The sequence below is a fragment of the Anopheles funestus genome, chromosome 3RL (assembly GCF_943734845.2).
Source record: "Anopheles funestus chromosome 3RL, idAnoFuneDA-416_04, whole genome shotgun sequence".
Lineage (NCBI taxonomy): Eukaryota > Metazoa > Arthropoda > Insecta > Diptera > Culicidae > Anopheles > Anopheles funestus.
The window spans coordinates 24,182,973-24,207,103 of NC_064599.1; the positions used below are offsets into that span (position 1 = coordinate 24,182,973).

The window sequence follows — 24,131 nt, forward strand, 5'->3', positions numbered from 1 at the left end:
ACTTGTAAATAAAAAAAACTAAATAAATAGAAAATCCCCAAAAAACACAAAAATATATTGTATATGAGCTCATAATAAACAATATCCAGTTGATCCCACCAGATGTACAGCATGAATCCATTTTGATTGTTATTTTTAATCTACAGCTGTTTTCGCTGGTTACAGCACCAAAGGAAATCCTTTGGTGTCGATAAGTCAGATGCTAGCAAGATTTTTCATTTTTTTTATTTAGATTTTTTAAATCAAAAACCAAATAGTCACCATAAATACGACAAATTTTAAAAAAATATTTAATATAATTAGTTTAATGTAATCGAAAGCAAATATGAACTTCAACAAAGTCATAACTCAAACATTGTACCAACATAAGAATAAGTAAATCAATCATGCAGAGTACTATAAAGAACGGTATAATGAAGTTCTAAATAAATCGATATAATATGCACGATAGCCCATGTAAAAGAACGCGAAAGCAATAAACTTCAAAATCAAAGTCAAGCACGTCGTTCCCGATGACGTAACAGCTCATTAGTAGATAGTGTGCTCAGGTAATGACTATGCATGTTCCAACATGGCTTGTGGCAACCAAAGGGGCCACAACTCTAGCCACCGATCTGCAGTGGCCACAGCATCGGGCCCCATCCACCGTGCTAATGAGTGCTTCAAATTAAGACAATGACAAAGTTAGCGCAAACTTCTGCCTGCTTGGCACACTGCTCTCGGTACCAATGCCACGCGGCTGTATTGCAGGCGGAATGTGCAAATTTTGTCTTCCGATGGCAGTTTTGCCGGAAACGACCATTGTTTCATAATCTGTCCAAGGTTGGCCATTTTCCCCTGACGGCACTGTGCGCACGAAGAATGCGAAAGTCAATGTTGCCCGTAAGGCAAACATCTTTCCCAGTTCTGTTCGGGAACTTCCACAGCCATACCTGCGTTGGATGTTACAAGGCGCACACGTTGCTCCAGTATTTCGTCCCGGTATGCACGTCACGTCCATGCCCATGTTCGTTTGTCGCAATTGCAGTTTTACAATTCACGAAATATGGAACTTCCGGTGACGTTTCGAGCGGATGGTTCCGGAGGTGGGGTTGCAGCTTGACAGAAATCATCGGAACGAACGAAGCGCAAGACTTGCTTTTTTTTTGGGACACATAAGAGCACCAACAAGAGGACGTACTTGAAAACTTTCCAAATGCTACCAACTCATTTGACTTTTTCAAGAGTTTGAGCACACACACAGAGAGACAATTTAAACTCTTCATAACCTGGGAAAGAATGGACACGCTAGTTTGTCCATGATTTTATCTGAGTTTTTTTTAACAGTTTATCTCCACCGAAGAATGAAAATCCATTTTTCCATGCCCTTTAGCACTGGTTTACTAAAGTAAAAAAATAGAATTCTTTCATCCAGTACCCAGACCGGCAGTGAACACATCTAGAGCCAGCTGTTGCGACGAAAAAGGTCGCTAGTGGAGCCGCCAGGGGTACGACTAACAGCATTCAAATGTCAAACCGTCAGCTACAAGTGCTGGAAAACTCGTTTGCGAAAACCAGAACACTATACTAGCACCTGGTTGATTGTTGCGAATGGTTCACTCCCAGGTTTCGCAGGGTTTTGTACACGTGCCGGAAAGGACAACAAAGCTCGCGGCTTCCAATCACCCCTGTTAGCGCTCGTCCTTTCTTTACATTCGCTGATGCAAACCAAACAACTGTGGAAACACTACAGTGACGGGCAAACCGGACGGGGAGTACGGACCCGACTGGGTAAAGCTTTTTCCCCCAACGGTCCAATTTCCAGTCCAATGCAGGATTGGCTGTGCTAACATAAAACACAGAAATCAATTACTTACAGCACCAAAGGAATGATGGGAAAGTTTCGTGAGTTTGGATTTAGTAAGTTTCTCATTCTTCTTCTGGTGGCTCTTCCAAACTTGCTCGAACAAGACCGAAACGCTCAGTAATAAATTGTCATCCATTGAGTCTTTTCTTTGTTTTTAAGAATGTGGTTCGTTAAGGGGGTAAATAAACTTAGTAAAAATAGTCTAACTCAACGTGAGGAGTTCTACTATTTTTCCGGTGTAAGGTGTGAGCGTGACGGTTGATTCCTTGAGAATGGGAAATAATTAAGAAGGATAGAACGTTAGGAATTGTTTGAAGTTCTTCTTCGCCCTTAAAGAAGTTAGTTTGAAATCGATCAAACTTTGACAAAGTTATAAAAACTCACATCAACAATATCCTGCAGAGCTTAAACGATCTTCAATAACTTACTGGGCAAGAAGTTTGTTTTAATGATATGAAAAGAGTCGTAAAATTTAGAGCAAATATTTTTCTTAGAAAATACTGTTTTAATTGGCATCTAATCAGTTTTAGTACATCACGAATTCCAAAAACTTTGAAATTTAATATCCGTTTGATACTCTTTAAACAGGGAGCCCTACAATCTCATCATTCGTACAAATCGCTCGTTAGCCGATTCTCGAATAACGCCAATATTGATGGAACCATAATCGATTCCTGCACCTGCTACCGGTTACGCATCCCCCGGGTGTACCTAATCATCGTTTACCAGAAGGTGAAATCAATCACGCGAACAAAAAGGTGGATAGCCACCTACTCAGTGAACTATTCATTAGTGAGCATGGAATGTTGCCATTATTTTGGGGGCAATACATGTTTGCCGATTAATTACACTGCAAAACCTTTCCCGAATGGAAAATATGATATGGAGGTTTGGAAATTTCCCACCCCTAGAACAAACCGTATCTCCATTCAAGCTGTCGATAATTGTTTTACAATGGCAAAATGGAGCTCAGTTAACGTGAGTAGCATAGCGTGATGTGCCTTTAAATGTAAAACACTAACATTATTAAGTCAAAACCAATACGAACGCTTTGTGCTAGCATTCGTAAAAGACGCTTCTGTTTGATAGTCAACATGCCCGAAAGCTCATAAAACAAGTTGCAGTAATGAAACAGTTTTCCCTGCAAACAAACAAAACAAACCAAAAAAACATGTTGGCGAATGGGTTCGTGCCATACCGGATTGGATCAGTCGGGTTGGGGCCGTTGAGCCAAAGCAGCAGCATTCGTTTGAAGCCATCCCCATCTCCAGTAATGATTTTCTATATCCTCCAGGGGAAGGTTAGGAACAGAGAGCAAATTACGTACGGCTGCTTCGAGATCGGTAGTCACTACGACCCGAACCAGATTGTACCATGGTGGCGCACACCAATGTATCTGGATATGCACATCCGTGCAGGATATTTTCTACACAAGAAACAAAACGGGTGCTAGTCAATAAATCCTGCCAGTTTCGGTCGGTGCATGTATGCACTTCGGGCTGGGAGCTCTGGAATTGCTGTTCCGGAAGGTGCTACATTAAGCATTATCTCCAAAGCGTGCAGTAGCGGCCGTATCTGTACGTCGCGAAATACGAACTCCCGGCAACAACGCTCGGGATGCTTGTGGATAAATGAAACGCCAAACGAACCGGAACTAGCATGAGCTTCTGCGAAGCGAGGAAAAAGCGACAATATCCTTCGGGCTCCTCGGTCGCACAGTTCCGCAGCCGTGCACCCGAATAAACCAAGCGTGATGAAATGGCTTCCAAGAGAGGTGCGGAGTGTTGCAACACACCATGCGAAGACTCAGTTGCCACGAAGGGCTATATGTTGCAGTCGGTAAACTACTCCTGCCCGATTGTGGGAGATGCTGGGGGATGCTTATCTATAGGGGAGGAAGAGACCAGCCAGTCAACAAATCGTCCCCAATCACGGCGCATCTTATTAGGTTTCCGTAACATATTTCAGTGCTACCAATTCCATCCACAAAAGAGCAACATAGTGAACAGTGTATTATGGTTGATATCATGCCATCTAAAGTCTAGCGGAGCATTATTAGCGTTTTATTAAATTAGGAGAGCTGCTTTGAAATGGAATTATTAATTTCATTGTTTTAATTGGTAATTGCATCTAAAACAAAATCACTTATCTTTCTTTATAACATCAATTACAAGCTACCTACTTAATTATCAATCGATGTTTTTTTTCAGTAAAGTATGTAACATAAAAATACAAATAAATAAGAAACTAACATGAAGCAATCTGATAAATTATTGGGAACAAACATGAAAACAACAAGAGAGAGAGAGAAAAAAAGAGAGAGATAGAGGAACAGAGAGAGAAAACAAAACTGTAAAGCATTACAATTCAAGCATTACAACATTACAATTCAACAATATGTCTTGGTCTGGGACATACACGTCTGGGGGGACGTATTTGATAAACGTCGCCAGGTCCACACAGGACCGGGTATCAAATCCCACCTGGACCGTCTCCCCCTAGCAAGGATTAACTCCGGCTACGGGGTACAATCTAATAAACCGAAAGTCGAATAAACCAGAAATTGTCGGCGAGATCTTACCGGTCGTTATGTCAATATGAGAGAGAGAGAGAGAGAAAGAGAGAGAGAGAAAGAGAGAGAGAGAGAGAAAGAGAGAGAGATAGAGAGAGAATCATGAATCCTGAATCTCTGAGGATTTATGATTCTATGCGGATTCATGAATCTTTGAAGATTCATATGAATGACTCTGTTCATGAGATTAATTTAGCTCAATACTAATATTTAATATTTCAAAGTGCCTTAAAACTGTTCCTGAAGGAATGACATATTTAAAATACATAGTTTAGTTTAAAAAAATAGTTAAATAGTTTAGTATTTCTTCCATCTAATTTTTTTTAAATATTTTAGGCCGAGTTAAGTACGACTCTCATCTGACGAAATACTCAGGGATTCCAACGTTTGATAGTATTGTTAAAATCCTTTCTAACATACCCGCTGTGCTGTACCATTGTTAAAAGCGGATTAGTTAAATCTGAGCATTTAGTCTCGTCTCTAAGAAAATTACTTAAACGAAGAAATCTCTAATAAGGGTAATTGTTGATTTACTGAAATTTTTCTGTTTCGTTTTAATTTATTGCAATTTCAAACAAATATTGTTTTAGCATAAAGAAATCGATGCTTAAGTGTTTTATATTTTGCTTTATATTTTGTCAAATATTGATAACCGCAATTAAATATAAATCAAGTCTTAAGAAACGCAATTAAATGTACATAAATATTAACCAAAAATCAATAAAGATGAAAATTAATTAACGCAAAAGTATTCATAAAACATGAAAAAAATCTTGGAAAAACGATTTTTTTTACAATGTTGTGTATCAGCACTGTTAGTTGGCTCTTCAAAAATCGTGTATAATAATCGGTCGTATAATTGTGTTACGTACTGTGGTATAATAAATTGTTAAAACAAATCTTTTTATTAGTTCAAACATTAAAATTCCACGAGTCTGAAGAATTTTTGAATTAACCAAAAATTTCACAGCAAATCGTACAAATAAAACGTGTTACTTTATCAATTTGGATAATTGTACGCTTGCTATTCATTGCATTGATTGCAAAAATGATAGCCTTTTTGTTATATGACCAATTGAAATTAAAATCATTTTAAATAAAAATCAATTAAAATAACTTTGCCACCAGCTGCTAAACGGGTTGACATTGTTTTCGTGACGAGTGGAATTTTCCTGTTAATGGGTATAGTTATGCTACAAAGGTACGTAGCATCACCGAAACCATTCAAAACCTTTCGCAGGGAGTTGTGTGTACTTTTGAACCAAAAGTGATCTAGTAAACCGTGCTATTGCCATGGATATTTACTAACGCACCGGCAGAGTGCGAAATGTTTTTGAGTGCGGATGTCGTGTACTGACTACAGGGAATCACGTGGCCACACGATGGACGGTCGGGAGACGAGATAGCGAAAACTCGTCCCACTCTTTTCGTGTCCCATGGTAGCGGTCATTCGGGTTTTATTATGCAACCGTGTAGCAGCATGATGTAGATCGTTGTAGGGTTTATTTTTTCGACCCCAGCTGATCAACCAACTCCAACGCTGGTTCGTATGAAATGTTCGTTACTATTACCTTCCGTTAGTGTTTCATCGTTCACAGACACGCTCCCGGAAAAAGGGCTACCGGCGGGAAAACGGACAGGGTGCGGAAGTACAATTTAATTTACGTACCTCTGCGATAGCTTGTTCGGTGTTTTCTGGCAAACACTGGTAACAATTTTATTGTACAGCAGTAGCACTTGCTACACAACGATTAATGGCTTATATTTGGACCAGCCGGAGCAGTGCTACATTGCGTTTGTTTTTGAGGGGGTGATGTTTTCGGGAAAACTGATCGCCAACATTAGTGGGTTGGGAAGACCAAATTCGAGTTTCATACACTTCTGGTGTGGGATTTGTGGATTTCTTTTTTTATCAACAGTGGCAGTTAGATTTCAAATGAGGATGTGTTTGACATACCTGTGTAAATTCCGACACTTATGCTCAATTTCATTGCAGCAATCGAGCCGCACTTGACTATGTTTAGGATATTGAGAGTGGTTGTACGTTAACCGCAGTGGAACGATTACGCATGACTAAAGCAGTGCAAAAGCTACGCTTTGTTCGATTTGTATATGGAAATGTAATTATTTTCAAACAACTATTTAATACAAATCCTGGAAATAGCTTTCCGTTCCAGGAAAAAGTTGACGTGCAATTAAATATTCCATCTAGGAAAAAAACTAAACATCGAAACGGAAAGGAAACTTAATACAAAATAAACTCTGTACTTCACGTTTTCAGATACAGTTCAACGTAGAGAGATCTAGACGTTGTTTTAATTTGTTTGGGACGTTCGTCCAACGTTTGAGAATAACCACAGGAGATGTCTTTTGAAAAGGAATCTGATATAGGATTAAGTGATTCTTTTCAACCATTCCTATACCATATCAGAACAAAATGAGAATCAGATGGAGTTTTTGTTGTTGTTAAGATTTTATATAATACGATTAAAAATATATTGCTCCGGGTAAAAAATATAGGAGTGTGTTTTTTAACATTTAAATTGATTGCAAGCAAGCTGTAAGTTGATAACTTACCTTCTCTTTGATGAAAAAAACACTCGCCCGAGTACAGCAGACAAAATTTCTGAAAAAAAAGAAAAAATAATAAAGTTTAATAAATCCAGAAGGATAAAAAATTTACAGATGAACTTGAGATGTATCAAGCGCATGAGACGGTGACTGTACGATACACAATTTAAATACTAACTTAAAAGTGTGTGAATTGCATAAATCTAGGCGTTTTCAGGTCGGCCTCAGCTATTTCTTGCTACGCTTGCGCTATAACGAACAAAAGTAAACAAGTCGTTAAAAGGAGACATCAGAAACAGTTTCAAAGATCAAACAAATGATCAATTTGTCACATTTTGAAAGAAAACTATTGAAAAATGGAATTGAACAAATTGTGTGTATTCCAGAGAAGAAGAAAAAAGAAATTCGGCCCAGATTCTATGTGAAACATTAATAACATAATAACATCTAGCCGAAAGTGTAGCATACTAAAGCGACAACCGGTCAACCATACACGAGGCTCCGGTACAATGAAGTTGCTACCGGTCGAAGACCATATTACGGTCTAACTTAATGGTATGAACGGATACGGATCGATTTGGGACCCGAATGTGTTGCAAAGTTAATTTATTATTCTACCACCAATATGCGATCGGAACATAAATCATCGTAAGTTCATTTGAAACTCAGCACGCACAGCACTCAGTGCTGTAGCCTGCAGTAGCACTGTACACGGTTGACATGCATGCGTTGATGGAAGGAAGGAACCGGAACCGAAAAGTGGAAGGAAGCGCTATTGAAAAGGTGCTGCTCCCTATGAGCTTTTCCGGCGCATTCACACTCCTGTGCGGGTAGTTTGATCCACCGGAGAGCGCAAGAGAAAAAAACAATGACCAAATAATTCTGCTTCAATCGCACGAAAGGTGATGAACCAGTACGGCGTTATTATTGGCGGCTAGCATTGTGGAAAACTGGGGGAGATTCATGTTTTCCCACCGATTTACACACGCCGCCACGTTCACGCCACATTCACAAATGCCATGAGATAATATCGGTGAGGATTTCCAGTGTGCTTTATTGGTGCGGGCACACATCCGCTATTAGTAAACAATGGATAGTTTATGGAATTTCCGCGACATTTTCCACCAAAGTGTGCGTTTTCCGTGGTAAATAAAATAACTACCGCAACAACCTTACCGCACACCGCGGGGATCCGCAACACAAAATTGGAACCATCGGAACCGCGCACACATTCCAATCAGGATAAAGTTAGGCTGTTGGGCTTTGGGGGTTTGAGAACGGGGTGTGATTGTGTAGCAATTTGTGGATTGAATTATTACCGGTCGGCCACTGCTGGGACAAGTAGTAGAGCGTGAATCATAACAGTAGGGAAGTTGTTGCTTGATTAGGCTAATCGTTGGGTGTTATCGTAACACAACGGTGGTTGGGCTATTGGTGAGTTTCGATCGTACATTAATTAAATTGATGATACCCGAGTTTTTTTTTAATTATAATGCATTGAATATTTTTAACGAGAATCTTTTAATCCAATAGCGTTGCATTAATTAGGAAAGAGTTGGAATAAAAAACTCCACGTGTGCTTTGTTTTGGCATAATTTTCCATTGCATAATATATATTCACAGTTCAATTTTTTGTTACATGTATTAAAATTATTGGAATATTTTATAACCACTTGTGAAGTACTTTATCCGAACCAGTGAAATACTAAATTGAAATATCAACTTTGGGAAACATTCCTAATAAAATACTTGGAAAATTGATGAAGCGTTTTAAGCGTTTTTTATGGTTGGTTACTTAATAAAAACAGATGGTTTAATTTAAATTTTTTAAATATAATTTTAAGGAGCTTGTACAAGAGATACAAATATTATTGTAGAAAAACGCGGCTTTTTTAGACTTTCTTTAGGAACGCTATTGCGAACCAAAAAATTAGTTACTTTATTCCTTGCCGATTTTCTACCAAAGAGGTTCGTTGTTTGTAATCCTGCCCATTTTATAAATTTTTTCGCAAACCTTAACTCACCACGGTTCTAACCGTTCCGATCGAATGCCAAGATCTTTACATTTATGTCGACATTAAAACCGCAGTGACAGCGGCTGTCGGTGTAAATAACGTTTGTTTACAACAATTATACATCAGCTACATTAGATATGTTTAACTTAAAAAAAATTGATGAAAATTAAGCGTTCCAGTCCAATGTGCTGATCCGATAGTTCAAGTACTATTATTATTATTTTTTGTTTAACTAAATACAATTAGAGAGCTTGCTCTAACATCATACATTTTAAATTATGTTATTTTAAACTTTAAATTAACTTTAATTTTTAACTTTAAAAACTTTAATTTAAAAAAAACACAAAAATAAGAAAGGAATCATTGAAACTGCTTGCATTGATTAGGATTGAAGCTTAATTTTTACAGACAAAAAACAATACCGCTGAAATTAACACTAGAACTACCGGATCAGTCATTTTGACTGGAACGCTTCATTTTCGTCACAATATTTTTTGGTGTTAAATAATCTAAAGGTAGTTGAAACATGAATTTTACATATGTATTCTATAGTACGATCTCCAAATAAACAATAAAATATACTGGAACTCTTCGAAATTGTTTAAAAATTAATCACGGACGAAAAATGCTTGTCAGTTCTAGTGTTAAAAAAGAAAAGTTGATACAAATTTCAAACATTTCATTTATTACTGCATTTTATACTAGCAAATGACACAAAAGCCCGAAACAGAAACTTATTTTATAACATTAAATTTAATTTCTGTAACGAAAGCTGCCTACCTTTAACGTACGTTGATTCCAAGCGTATTTATGAAGATCTTCTATTTCTGGCTTGAGTGATACGCTAATTCATTTAAGCTAACATAATCCCATTACGTATCGTTTATCCTTTATGCTCGTGCATCGGGATTAGTATTCCTTTCACTACGAGTAGTACCTCAAATGCAACCGGGAAGCGTATATCACACAAAAAATCAAATCATCCAGACACATGCACATCACTCTCTAATATACACCGTAACTAGTTCGGTTTTTGCGGCCTTCTGCAAAATCATACGTTCGCCGTAGCAAAGCGTAATGTCACACACAGCCTACATGACAAGTGTCCCTCGCACGGGAGACACGCTGAATTCATTACGGTCGGCTTCCGATCCGATTACAGCACATTTAATTTGCTTAATGCCATCGGTGGCCCAGAAAATCAACACCCGGCACGATGGCGCACGGGTAAAGAAAAGCTCCACGTGACCTTCGGATTACCAATTACCGATTGATTTTTCACCAGCCTCAATCATCCATCCATCCGTACGTTATCCCCCTTGGTGTGCCGGGGGCATATAAAGGCTGCTCGATAATTGGAGAACGCATGTTTCCACCGCCGATCGAATTGCCAATTGTGTGCCGCCTCATGCGCCGGCAAATGGTAAAACAAATTGGGATTAATATGGCCAAACACTCGATCGAAAGGGATTACCGTTCGAAATGCATAAAAATAAATAATCTGTCGTCACGGTAGGATCTTTCGCTTGAGCTTGCTTGTGGTGGCCACCTCGGCGGGGGTGCCATTTTGCATAGCAGGAGAAAACCACCAGTCTGCACACAATTCACGCTGTTCTTTGATGAAACGCAACTGAGGTGAACAACATTCGAAAGTTTTAATTTTATTTTTACAATGTTTAATATGAAATCAATTCAATTGGAATTCAAATTTACCAGTTTTATACTGATTTCGAAAATGCTATTCTTTAAAGCTTACTTACGGTTATATTTATACCTAAATCGTTATTAATACTAAAGGTACACGTCCTAAAGCGAATGTTAGCACTAAAACTAATGTCTAAATAAATAAATAAAACTCATGCAACGCAGGTTGCCTAACTGAAGGCGCCAACAGATTCGAATTAATTGACTCCAGTATATTATAAAAGATCAAGGATATTTTAAGCAGTTGTAAATGTTTTAGCTAATAAAACGTGCGCTTTGGGATTCAATCTGTCAAAAGGGTTATTTCAACAACTCCTCGAAACTTCAATTCCTTGATTATTAACCATGTTGTAATATTTACTAAAATTCTTCTTCGGCTTAGATGCCTAGGTTTGTTAGTTGTTTCATATTCCGGATTTATTTATTTTGGTTATTTTTTGTTTACATGTTTGTTTTATCTATTTTTGTTGCGGAGTGCCTGCTGTATGATTTATAAATGATATTTACATTGTATGTTTGTGTTGTTTCTATACTTTTTTATATTTTTTATTTCATCTGTCGTTCGTGTTCGTATTATACCTCTTTCATCTTTTTTGGATCAAATGGTTCCGGATGAAATGGATAATCTACGATTCATTGAATATTTTGAACATAGCTCGAGATAAAACAAAACGTTATGTCCTTCATACGAATTTTTAGAGCTTTATCTGTAACTCTCTTCCTCGGCTTCCATTATCGGAGCATCGGAAACATTTTAATGCTTTTTTTTACTTTGTGAACCATGTGTAATTGGATATAACACATCTTTTTTGGGTGTTTCTACACTGTCACTCGACCTCACACCGACAAGCGTGCGAGTACAATAGACTTTAAATACAACATCCCATAGATGCCGGTGAAAATTTGTACAACCCGCATGTATTCATCATCACGCTTACGCCCGTCGGCGTCATCTTTTTATCACCATCATTCGTTGGGATGTAGTTGACAGGCTGATTCCGAAACGGAGCGCGAATGAAGATGAATTCACCGACCGTACGCTCGCGGCCAGCCAGCACACACTGTACGCTCCGATGCTTGGACCGTGGTGTAAAGCCTCATGATATCTACACCACGAGACCACGAGACAAATGTCGCTTTTCGGACGAAGTTTTATCTCTTCCGGAGCAGATTCCGGGCGGCCATAAATCAATCAGAAAATGTGCGTGCACACACCCGGTGTAGTTTTTTTTTTTTTGGTTTCGCGAGCAAACATACACGAACATGTGTTGTTCATGCTACTGCTTTCGTGCTGGAAAAGGAACGAACGAGGGTATGGAACCAAACGCACACACAAACCCGAAAAAAGCTGTATAAAAGGCATACACGCACAGGGAAATGCTGCTATTCATTGGTTCTAGGTGCTGGTTTGCTTTTCTAGCGCGTGGGGCCAACGATTTATGATGACGCCCGCCGTTGGGCAACCGAAAAGTAAGGGAATATATTAACAGCAAACAGTGAGTGAAGTGAAACCCGTCTCGGTGTACCCGTTTGCCATCGCATTGTGTCAATAGATAAACGAGTGAAGATAATGGACTTTCGGTAAGGGTGGTGGAAATTTGGCGCTTTCTATCGTACGAACGGGGAACAAAAGATTTCCCGTCGCCCTGGTCGCCCTGGGCCAAGTATATCGATAGGATTTGAATTTGTCTTTTCTTGTCTGCCTTGGGGATGATTGATCAGCAAATCGAACGAGCGCATTGATCATGTTTAGAAGTGTGATCAAACATTGGTTGTTTGACGAGTGCTTAAGGAAATAGAAAAAGATTTATTAAATTGCTGCATGCGACGAATCAGTGTTTTAGTATTACAATTTCAAATAAATTGTGTCAAGTAAATATAAAAAATACATCGCAAAATGTGAAAATGTTTGTTTAAGCGCTGAAGAAACACCTTAAACATTGAAAAATGTACTTAAAATTCTCAACACAAAATTTAAAAGTTAAACTTAACGAAAATTCGAACGAACTAATAGCTAATAAAATGCGAAAAAATCCATTTAGAACATTTACAAAGTATATCATGACATTCTTGCCTATCCACTTTACGATGTGTACCATTGACCGGTCAGGATATTGCTTTTTAGATGTTTCAAACGGTGAATCTTTTCAAATTCAGACACAAATACACCTGGCACCTTAGACAGGATAAGATAAATCTGCCACACGAACATCAAATGTTACATGCTGTCACCGGATATGGTTCGGGAAGAAGAATGCGACCGGAACGGAGGCCGTAACATATCCCTTTGATTTGTGTTGTTGATAAACATCAGCATCGAAGTCTGTTGCGATGAAAAGCCTAAGGCGATCTATTAGATCCTAATGTATTTTTGTGTTTCGTTACATTTTGGGGAGAATCTGCAGTAAGAAGAGCACTAGAAGTTTGAAAAATGGGCGATATATGAAACACGGTGCTATTAAGGGTAATTTATTTTATCAGACATATCTTTTCTAATGTGTTTAATCAAAATAAAAAAAAAATGTCAATTTTCTGCGACAAGAAAAATAAGTCGTTCAGTTATAATAAAAAACGTCTCTCATTCAGCATCTGTTTGAATGATTAACATGTTGGAAAAACGTACAAAAAAGCCCATAACTACACATGTTGAATCGGAAAATGGTACAAATGGAAGAGAGAAAAAAGGTAATTATTTTTCAGTCGAAAGCTTTCCCGTTGTCACAGTCGTTCATTATCTCGGCGAGTGATCAAAAGTGCATTTCCAAATGTATTTTACTGCACACAAGAAGAAAAAACTACCTTCAAGTGTGTGCCGTGATCATATCGCACCGTCGAGTACCACTTTCCACAGCTGGAATGAGATGGCAGCTATTAAAAAAAACACACATAAAATCCCATCTCGGCTTCTCAAACTCACCGGGAGTTATCCAAAGAAATTTATTCAATTTGCATAAAAAATTCATTACTTTAAGTGAGCGTACCCGGCGCTCTGCCCACTTGAAGCGAGTGTACTGCCAGCCGTGCTACAGCAGCTCGCATACAAACACAAAGCATAACCGACAAAAAGCTAACGGCTGTGTATAGGTATGGAAATTGGCCAGGAGGATCGTAAGATTGAACCGGCATAAAAAGGGACTAAAGGGGTTCGGGAGGATTTTTTTTCGTTTCGTTTTTACGTAGCTACGAGGCGGAGACATGCTATAAATTGTGCATCTTTTCATGCATTCACTAAAATGTCCCGTATCGTTTCATTGCATTGCCACTTATCCATTCACTCTCCTCGCTAAGATCGACCTGTGAACAGATACTGCTTATCCGCTTATGTACCGTTTTGGGTCCCGTCGGATATAATCCACGAACGTTACTTCAGAAGCTTGTGTTGAAATGGAACTAATTTTCGTTTCAACAAAACTGTGAAGAACCGAACCACCCGGGGAGGGTTGAAGACACCGCATACTTGGACGAATCGCCACAGTGGCAGAAGCCATTTTCGTTGAAGCTCGCGTAAGAACGCATCGACACCCTCTCTGTATGCTGCTTTTCAACCCTACCAATCCCAAACGACCGGGAAACTCGATATACTAGCAGCGAGTTTCGCGCAGAAAGTGTCACTTCGACGTATATTTTATCTGCAGCGTATTTCGTTATCCTGCTGTACGCTTTCTCATTTGAAAGTAGATGATGATGGGCAAAAAAAAAGAAAAGAAATACATTCTAGTATGCGAAGCGAAAGGAAGTGGCCTGTTCGCTTGGCTTTCGGCCCTAGCCAGTAGCCAGTTTGGCGGTAGAATGAAGAAAATTTCATAAATTTGTCACCAGAACAAGTGTCTGCCCTGGTGTGAAGGCTTACCGTTTTTGGGGATGAGTCAAAAGGGAGCGTTTGTATATGACACGGACTGACAGGTTGTGGTCCGAGCTTGTCTTAGCGAGGTTTATAGAGGGATAAAACTAATCGGACCAACAAACGAGTTCTCTGGGAAGGGATTTACTGGGTGGTTTGGGTCTGGATGAAATACAGCTATTGTCTATTTTAAAGTACGTACTTAGCAGCGCAATGGAACAGTCAATCTGGTGACCGTAGTAGAAAAAAAAAATAAAATGTATAATGTTTGCTATCCGATAGAAATAGCTAATTCCCTCTTGACTTTTTGCATAAGAGGAAAATGTGATGTAAAAAAGACAAATTCGTACATAAGGGAATACGCAGATAGCATTTAACTATTCTAAACAAAATCGTAACTTAAAAAAAGAGAAATATAAATACTTCTTTGGGAGTGTTTTAAAAAAAAATAAAATATATAAAAATAAAATTAAGTTTAAATCAATTAACACAATTTAAATGTTGTGAAAAAATAGTATTTTCTAGGGTATGAGTAGCAGTTCCCGAGATGTACTAATAAACACTCCTAGAGATTCCAATATCTCAAATATCAGGGAATGTTGAATTTGAGTATAATGTCGTTTATACTTGAAAGTTATTTACTTGCATATATGAGATTCCGTGTATTTCTCAGACGATAGTTATAAAAACGATTTTTAGCGGATAATTAGTCATTACATTTTCAGCAATTACATTATTTATTAATAATATAAATGTTCTTGTGAATTGATTTTTAATTCTAGTAAATTCTTAAAAGAACATTTTTGACAACTTGTGACAAATTTTGGGTTCCGATTTGCAAAACATTATTTTGAGGATTTGATGCGACAATTGAAGCTAAATCTATATAGAACCTGTTAGTAATGGGTAAATCCTCAAGTTTTTCGGAGTCAGAGTAATTCGGGGTGGTCTAACCGAAGTTGAATCCGGAATTAAAATCGGAGATTATTCCGGAGTTAATTTTGGATGCAGCACCGGAGTTAACTCCGGAGTAATTCGGAGTCAACTCCGGATTTCTTCCGGAGTTTAATCCGGTTTTCATACGTCGGAGTCGACGTGGATTCATGAATTCACTCCGGAGTACCTGCCACTAGAACGGTCCAGTAAAAAAAGGAGTCTTTGAGACATGAAATCTGTCCAAAACTGAAGAAACCTTCTTACCCGCGTTCGAGAGGAAGATGCGCAGAAGGATGCTGACGAGCTCTATGATTGTTTCGATGAACTCACTATCGAACAGTGTATTGTAGTAGCCAGGCTGCAGTGAGCTGGTCATGTCATACGAATGATACCGGAAGTCTGGATTCACAAACTAAAGAGTGATGGCGTTGATGCATCCGCCAGAAAGGCCGGAGTAATGGATTGGATGACGATGGTTAGTTCGACTGTGATCGGTTTAGTAGACTCCTGCAGTAGATCAAGACCAAGTTGTTCCAGATAAGTAAGTAACTTTGAGGAAAACTCTATTAAAGATTGTTCATATGCATTTTTGCATGGAAATCGCATCCAGATATTCTTAATAACGTGAACCTTTAAAAAAATATCAAAGAACAATTCGAACAATCGATTTCTCATGTATACTATCTTCATATTTCGCTTTAAAACAGTTGCGCTAAAACAGTTAAAAAAATCACGCTATATACAGGAAAAGAATAAACTTGCATGGGTAAGGAACAAAAAAAACATGAAAATCCATTGAGTAAATCGAGGTAACGTGTAAAGAAAAATCAATTCACCACAGCATAATGGAAGTAGATACAGAGAGAAAGGGGAAAACGGCCAACACCTAGAAACATTCCAGCATTAGCAGCAAATGATCGTATCGCGTGATGCATGTGGCTATCCGTACTATACATCGCTACTGACAGCACCCGATAGATGGGCAGATACCAAGCATATGTTTCGCAGTGTTCTGACTTTTTTTTGTTGGTCAAGTTTTATTATCGCATACACTTCCCGCGCCCGTTCGAACGCCAGCGCCAGGCATTTGATCAGTGCATATATATCCTGGTTTAGATCTCCCGTTCGCTTCGGTCGCTGATATTCGATGCACTTGACGCGCAAGAAATGGAGTGTTCAGAAAGATTGGAGAATGGATAAAAAATATATATTGGCCAAAATTGAATTGATCTAACCATGGTTGCTCGCGCTAGTCTGGCATTGGGGGAAACCATCTTCCCCGTACGAGCGAACGATGCAGACCGGTAGTTTCCGGTGCGCTGTAACAGATTGCTTTTGACCGCCGTTACACACCCTACCCTTTATAGGCGTCGGTTTAGTAGCTGTTGGTCATGTTGGTGCTGTGTGGTTTTGTGCTCAACTGGCACAAGCAGACCACCAACCATGGCCGGTTTTGTTGACCCGGGTTAGGATGGCGTTGGAAATCCTTCCACCCCATTTTTTCTGGCATAGTCGGGTATCCACTGGTATTGTCACGATTTTAATTGAAAGACTTATTGGATGCACGGACAACCAATGGTGCACTGTATCCCACGCAGATGGAGCAAAAACGCGGTCAACAGCAAACCCTATTTACAGCGTGCGGCCTTCAGCCCCATTTTAGCGTGATTGAGAGATATTGAATGGGAGAGAAAATGAAAACAGAGAAAGTGCGAGCACAGGGTGTCACCTTCCTCTATTTCAAGCGGTCATACTCACTTAGTGACTTAGTTGGGGCAGCACATAAACACAATCAAAGTCATTATTTACAGGTGGCTCGTTGAATTATGGTCGGTCATCGAAATTTGCACATTTTCCACTATGCCCGATTTGTAAGCGATGGCATTTTTTCCTCGCTTTAATTGGTTTTTAATCGAACGTTTAGAAAAAAATTTGTAGCATATTGACTTTTTATGCAATATGTGAAAATTAATTTCAGGGTGCTGAAGTTTCACAAAAAATTATAAAAATACTTGTTATTTGTAATCTTTATGCTTGAAAGACATATTATTTCGGTTCATGTATAGAGTGTAAAAAAAAGCTTTTTTTCTCTTATTTTGGTAAATTTGTTGATTAAAAAAAGTTAAATAAATGATGTTAGGTTATTTGGAATTGTAAATAATGCATTCATTGCATACAAAATCACTTAGCATTTATCTGTCAAATATCAACATTAGCGATTTTAGGGAGCATGTTAATGGCAAAAAGATTGCATAATAGAAATAAATAAAAGAAGCTAAATTTGAAAACCATTTCATTTTTCTAAAAGAACTGAATTCAATTTTTTAAAACGCTGGATATCTTATTTCTGATGCAAGAGGAGTTGTATACTTTTAACATAGCGTAATAAGCGTTTTTTGTTTTTTTTATAATTTGGCTTTTATTACACTCCTGACTAAAATATGTACACTGACGAAAACTCAAGCAATCGTACTATGGTGTTTATCTTACTAAGATAGAGCATTAAACTAAAATTTAATTCATTTTATTTAATATAAAAAAAGTAAATAACTTAATTTTAAGCTTCAGCTGTTTATCAAGAATTAAATACATTTCCCAAGGCAAGCCAAGCACAAAAAATACTCAATACAGGTAGATTTCTGAAATTATATTCCACGGGGAAAAGAGGTGCCTATTGGAAATATTCCAATTTATGAATATTTTCTACAACAGCGCAAACCAATAACCGGATACGCTTCTTTGTATGGCCGGGGTGAAATTCTTTCAACTCAGCCGCAAAATATGCACAAATTGGTTTTCTGTCGCAAACCTGTTGCGTGGACGTGTTTGTCCCCCTCCCATTTTGTGAAGCATGATATACGCATTGATAGACGCATTTGCATGAAAATAATAGACCTGCTGCTGTGTTCCGTTTTTATTACTCACCCACCTTACTACCATGTTTTGCTATGTTGTTTGCTCTAGTAACGCACTGGCATCATGTGCCAGCATCACACTTAACACCGAAAACAAGGATATTCAATTGGAAAAGCAACATAAAATTTAAGGTACATTAAAAACGATATTCGGATCGTCACCAAAAAACAAAGTTTCGTTCGTAATCGATCGGCTATCCTTTTTTTTGCTTTTAAAATAAGGCTTAAACCAATGTTTGGTACATTGCAATTTTACCAAATTCCGTTAAGATGACTAGAAATGGCGTATAATAAAAAAAAAATACACATTACCTGAAAACGAACTCTATCGTACTGCAAAAAAAACAACCCCGAAACACACCTTTTACTGTGTGCGGATTGCCATTTCATTTTATGCATGATTGTACCAAAAAAAAAAAATTGTTCCACTCAACACGCAGCATCACACTTTTCAGTACCCTTTTTATTCATGTTTCTTCGTTGACCCCAGTCTACTTCACTAAAAACCCGGGGAAAAAAAGCTTTTTCAACCAGGCGCGTTTATTTATTCATTATAGAGCTTATTTTCATTTTTATTGGAAATTCATTTTTATTACCATTGGCACTTCGGTTTTTGGAAATGCGCGTTGACCATTGCACGGCGGGTGTAGGCGATAGAATGTGTATCAGATTTGCACTTCTTTTTCGCAAGCACGAAACGGTTTAACGGGGTTACGCACGAATGGTTCAAAAAGCAGTGCAATACACGAGATGCAGTTTGCACCGAAAAAACTTTAATGCTCTCTTTCTTCTCTTTTTTACTTTCTTCACCGTGTGCAATTGATGTTAATCTGTTAGCCTTTTTGCGGCATAGGTGGGTGGACAGATTTTGTATCGCTTTCCAAACGATCCTTCCACTATGCTATACTTTCGCTCTCAATTGGAAAACCTTTTTTAATTTGCTTTATTTATATATTTTTTGTAGTATTTGTCGATTGAGTCCATTTCGGAAAATAAATTTATAGATTAAAATCCACCTGAGTTTCAACGTTATCCTTTTCATTTGGTACAACATTTGTTTACCCAAGTGTGGACTTGCATTTCCAGGCCTGAAGTGGTATCGATACGTAGATATCATATCATGGTTTCTCATTCGCCAAAAAGAATAAAATGAAAACGAAACGAAATTCGATTAATTCTTCTAAAACATTCATAAAAAGTTAGGTCCTGGTCTATATTGATATATTCTAGTTCTCCTTACTTGAAAAAAATAATGAAGAAATGGTCTTAACTTTATTACTTTGAACTAGACTCCTTGAATCTCACAGCTCGAGCTACAAACAAAAAATCTTTAGAGGAATGACGAGTTATATGAAAATATAGCGTACAATTTAGCGGTAACTTAAGATTTGCTTCTTCTTTCTATTTGGCTACGTTTTTATGCAGAGATAAATTTTTGCATTGTTATCTATCAAACTTTTGATACAATTTTCGAAAACTTTGCAGGTTTGACAGCAGATGGCGCTCCCAGCAGCAAGGATTAATAAAGAGGACTTCGAAGAACTATCTTGTAACAAACCGCAAATACCTAGTAATAAATTGCGAAACAATGCTCGTATAAAATTGAGCATTGTTAGTTGTTAAAAGTATCAACCGACAGTAGACAATCTTCTACAAAAAAGAGCTGATATCCCTGGCAGTGGTGGGAACATTATGGATAATGATACATTCTAGACACTAAATGGTAACGACAAGTATGGAAGCGTGCCGTATTTTACTTTCTCCACTAAGAAGTTGCATATCCTCAACTCCTGGATATCATTCCTGAAGAAGATCCTTCAGTAATGGACGATCACCAAAAACCGAATTGTACTTTCCTCCAGGTCTTAGACAAAGAACTGGGATATGCCTACAAAGTGTCTTCCGGAAATTATCCCTTCTATCGAGGAGCATTACGAGAAATAGTATATGATCGTTTACTAAAGATGATTTGTGCGTTAATTTGTGTGTTGCGATACAAGTTTTACCGAAGGCATTTCAGATGCGACATTCAGAAGAGAGATTTTCTCCAAAAACTTCGAGGGCAACACAAAGTAAGTCGATCGACAAGGTATCGTGATCTCAGTTGAAGCGAATCCTATTATTTTTGTTCGTCCCTTACTAAGGTTCCTATGGTTTAAGGTAGTATAGTAAGGTGTGGATCCTTTTTTTAGAATGCGCAATATATCGCGCAACGCGCAAGATACATATACTTTTTGTTTCATTCAAATATTATTATTATTATATTATTTTTTACGTGGCTATGCAAAGTCAAATTATGTTTGAAATACACATGGAATATGTTAAAAGCAGTAATTCTTAGATAAAATTGCAAAGAAAACCTTAACAAGAACGAATACCAGCTAATACGTTATGATTTATCATGTTATCGTATAATTTATTAGCAACCTTTATATACTTGTACTGAGGTCTGATAAAACAATGTTCTAATAAAAAAAAAGTACTCAATGAAGATTTTTATCGCCCTAAAAAGTTGTTCATTTGATGAACACCGTTAGCTCTCAAAACTACGCCAAGCATGCACATGCGATAAATTTATCACGAGCTGCAATCAACCGTACCACGAACACTGAAAAGGAATATCCCTAACAACCTCAAAGACAACAAACCATCACCGGTGGCAGCAGGAAACCAGTACCAGAAACGCTCGGGTAAAACATCAAACTGTGCAGTGCTTCGTGTGATCTAAAATTCATCAGTCAGCTCTGCACGCCTGCCTGCGTACGAACGCCAATTACTGCTGGCGAACGGCCAGGGAATGGTTTCGTGCCTTATGCTAAGCTTTGGCCGGAACTCACGCGGGTATATGCTAAACGGTTGGATGCGTGTGATGTCAAATATTTACTTTTCCAAAGCAAACCGTCGGGCACCCTTTCCTTTTCCAACCCCCAAACTCACCCCCCAGAACCGTCTCCTTCTGATGAGTTGTTGAAACACGCATCATCCTGTTGTGTAGGAGGCGTCGAGCTGATAGCTTCACAAAGAACGAAAACCCATACCGCGCACAAATAAAGCCAAGCAAGGTGTAGAAAGTGGAACAAAAAACAGTAAAAAAATATATAAAACAGAACAGATTGCCACTGTGAATTGGATTGGATGTGCACAGACCGGTAAGGAAATGATAGGAAAACGAATCTGAAATAAAACAACAAAATATACCAACACTAGCTTAGCCTACCCAACGATTCTGTGAGCACGCTCTACCGGTGGCAATTTGTACAATGCCAGGGGGTCCGACGGCACCTTCCGGCGTGAGAAAACCGCTTGGGAAATTTAGCCGCTTTCCCAGGAGCTTTGGTTTTTTTGGTTGCTGTTGCGTCCCGTGACACCCGATGGAGCATCGTTACCAACCGGCTGATGTTTTTCGTCGATCAGGCGAAACCCACAACTACCGGGCAAACACATGCGTACACACCGGGACACAGAGAGAGCAATAAAATATTCTTACTCCAACCAAACGCCACCGTCCAGGGGTTTTGGCGTCAGCCTAACACATCAAACAGTGTGTCTGTGTGTGTATGTATTTGGTGCTTCAGCTTTTGACGTTGGTGTTTAAAAATTCCTTTGCACGTTTGTACTATTATACCGGCCTGAGATAGTAGCCTAAAGCGGATGTGAATGCACACAACGTGTGAGCTATGCGCGCCAATGGCCACATAAAGTTTGGACCAAAACGCAACGGTACTAAAACAGAATGAAAAACGGACCTCATGGCTTCTGGAAAATGGTTGTGGTGTAGTCTGTTGTATTTCCTACACAACGTGAAGGACGTTCTCATCAGGTGTACTATAGTAGATCGACAGCCATATTGTAATTGCACAAACCTGTATCTCAACTATAAAGCCTAATTCGTCTGATATGTTTCATAAATTGATAACTATTATATTTTAAACTTAAATTAATCATCATGAAGATTTATAGCTTATTTTTAATATTTGGTGCCGTGACCAGGATTAGTATGTGTGTTGATATTACATCAAGGTGATTAAGCGATCAGGTGTATGATGACGTTTTCGCATGCACAATAATGGCAACAGAGTTTTCTATTTTGACCAACTATTTTTATTTCAACCAGCGATGTACGATGCTTTTGCATTCAATTCCATTTTCGTGTCGTTCTATTTCGCTAGTACCGTCAAATCGAAAATAGTAAGGAAATGTAAACATATGAAACAAAAGATAACAAAAACAATTATTGAGATATTTTAAATTAATTACGCTATTTAATAGTATAGCATAGTTAATCATTAAAAAATTAACACTATGACCGAACTGTTCGAATCGTAGTGCCGGTGTTAAATTAAAATAGCCACGAAAATGAAATCCAAGTCCATGGAAATAAACTTTCCATCAAATTGATTGAAAAATGCGGTTGACAGTTGAGCTGTTAAACCTTGTGTCGAAAACAGTATTATCAATTTACTATTAGATTCATAGAACTAAGTTAAATAATAAAAAAATACTAAATTATTAAATTTCTACGATATATCAAAATTTGCTATAATACAGCGGAATCATTAACTGCTATAATTCATGTTAACATGGTTTGGTTTGTATATACTCGGGTACACGCGCTGCCAGTTACCTTTTTCCAAATTATTCTGGAAATAAAATTATTACATAAACTTATGGAAGCAATCAATTCACAAAAATAACTGAATCTAAATTTATTTTTGTAATTCTGACAAAACGTGTAATGGAATGAATTTTTTCGTACATTTTGTATTCATAATATAAACAACCATAGCAATACGGCCTTATACCGTTCCTTATGAATAAAACAAAATATTTCTATTGCATAGGATAGAAATCTGTAACAGTGAAATCACACTACATTTCCACTACAATACGCAAAAATAAAATACATCAAAAGCTGACTTATGGCCAACAGCTGTTTAAACAAGCGATGAACTAAACCAGCGTTACAGTGAACACATTTTCCACCTGAAATGAATCCGGTGTTACGCAGACAACTGTTTGCCGTCCTTTATTTATGCACTGATCCGCTGACAAAGTGTACAAAGTGTCTATTTCTTTTTTTTTTGTTCTTGGTTTGTTCTAAACATTACACTATCAGTGCAAAACAATAGATGCATGATATCTGTTTTGTTGTTGATAGAAGACGAACGAAACAAAAGCGTATGTCATACAACCAGTGCAAAAACGGTATGAGAATGGAGTTCCGGGATGGACCGTAACAGTAACAGTAACGGCGCATAACTATTTACTTATGCGTATCGTATCGCGAGTAAATTCGGTCAGTCGACCCTTTTCGGTGTTTTTCACGCAGCGACCCTTTCCCACACGGTGTACAGACATACACAGACACAACGGCAGCGAGAGCATTCGAATGAAAAATTTAATGTTTATTCGGGGATTTATGATTACAGCGGGTACACACGTACGCTCCGGAATACGATTTTACCCGGAAGTTCTGCACAAACGGTCAAAGTATGGTTCTCACAGTACAAATGCTACCGTCCCAGCAAAAGGATGGCTAACTGTGCCGCGTAGAAAAGCAAACGTGGGGCGTGTGTTCATTTCGTCCCATGGTAAATATTGCGCTAAAAGCCAGCCGTATCATTGCGCACCAATTTCACCAACCACGACTCGCCGTTGCACTTGTAATACTCCGAATCCGACAAAAAAAAGGTTCGTGTAATGAAAGGCACCGTGAGGCACCAGGCGTCCC

General features: G+C 38.2%; 1 protein-coding gene across 5 annotated transcripts in view; it reads right to left on the reverse strand.

Moving 5' to 3' along the window:
• Positions 1-24,131, reverse strand: part of LOC125772037 (bifunctional heparan sulfate N-deacetylase/N-sulfotransferase) — a 670,071-nt gene that overhangs the window by 57,564 nt on the left and 588,376 nt on the right. For all 5 annotated transcript variants that reach the window (XM_049443355.1, XM_049443353.1, XM_049443354.1 and 2 more), the window contains one exon: positions 6,996-7,044. The gene's annotated coding sequence lies outside the window, so the exon portion shown is untranslated. The remainder of the gene's footprint in view (positions 1-6,995; positions 7,045-24,131) is intronic.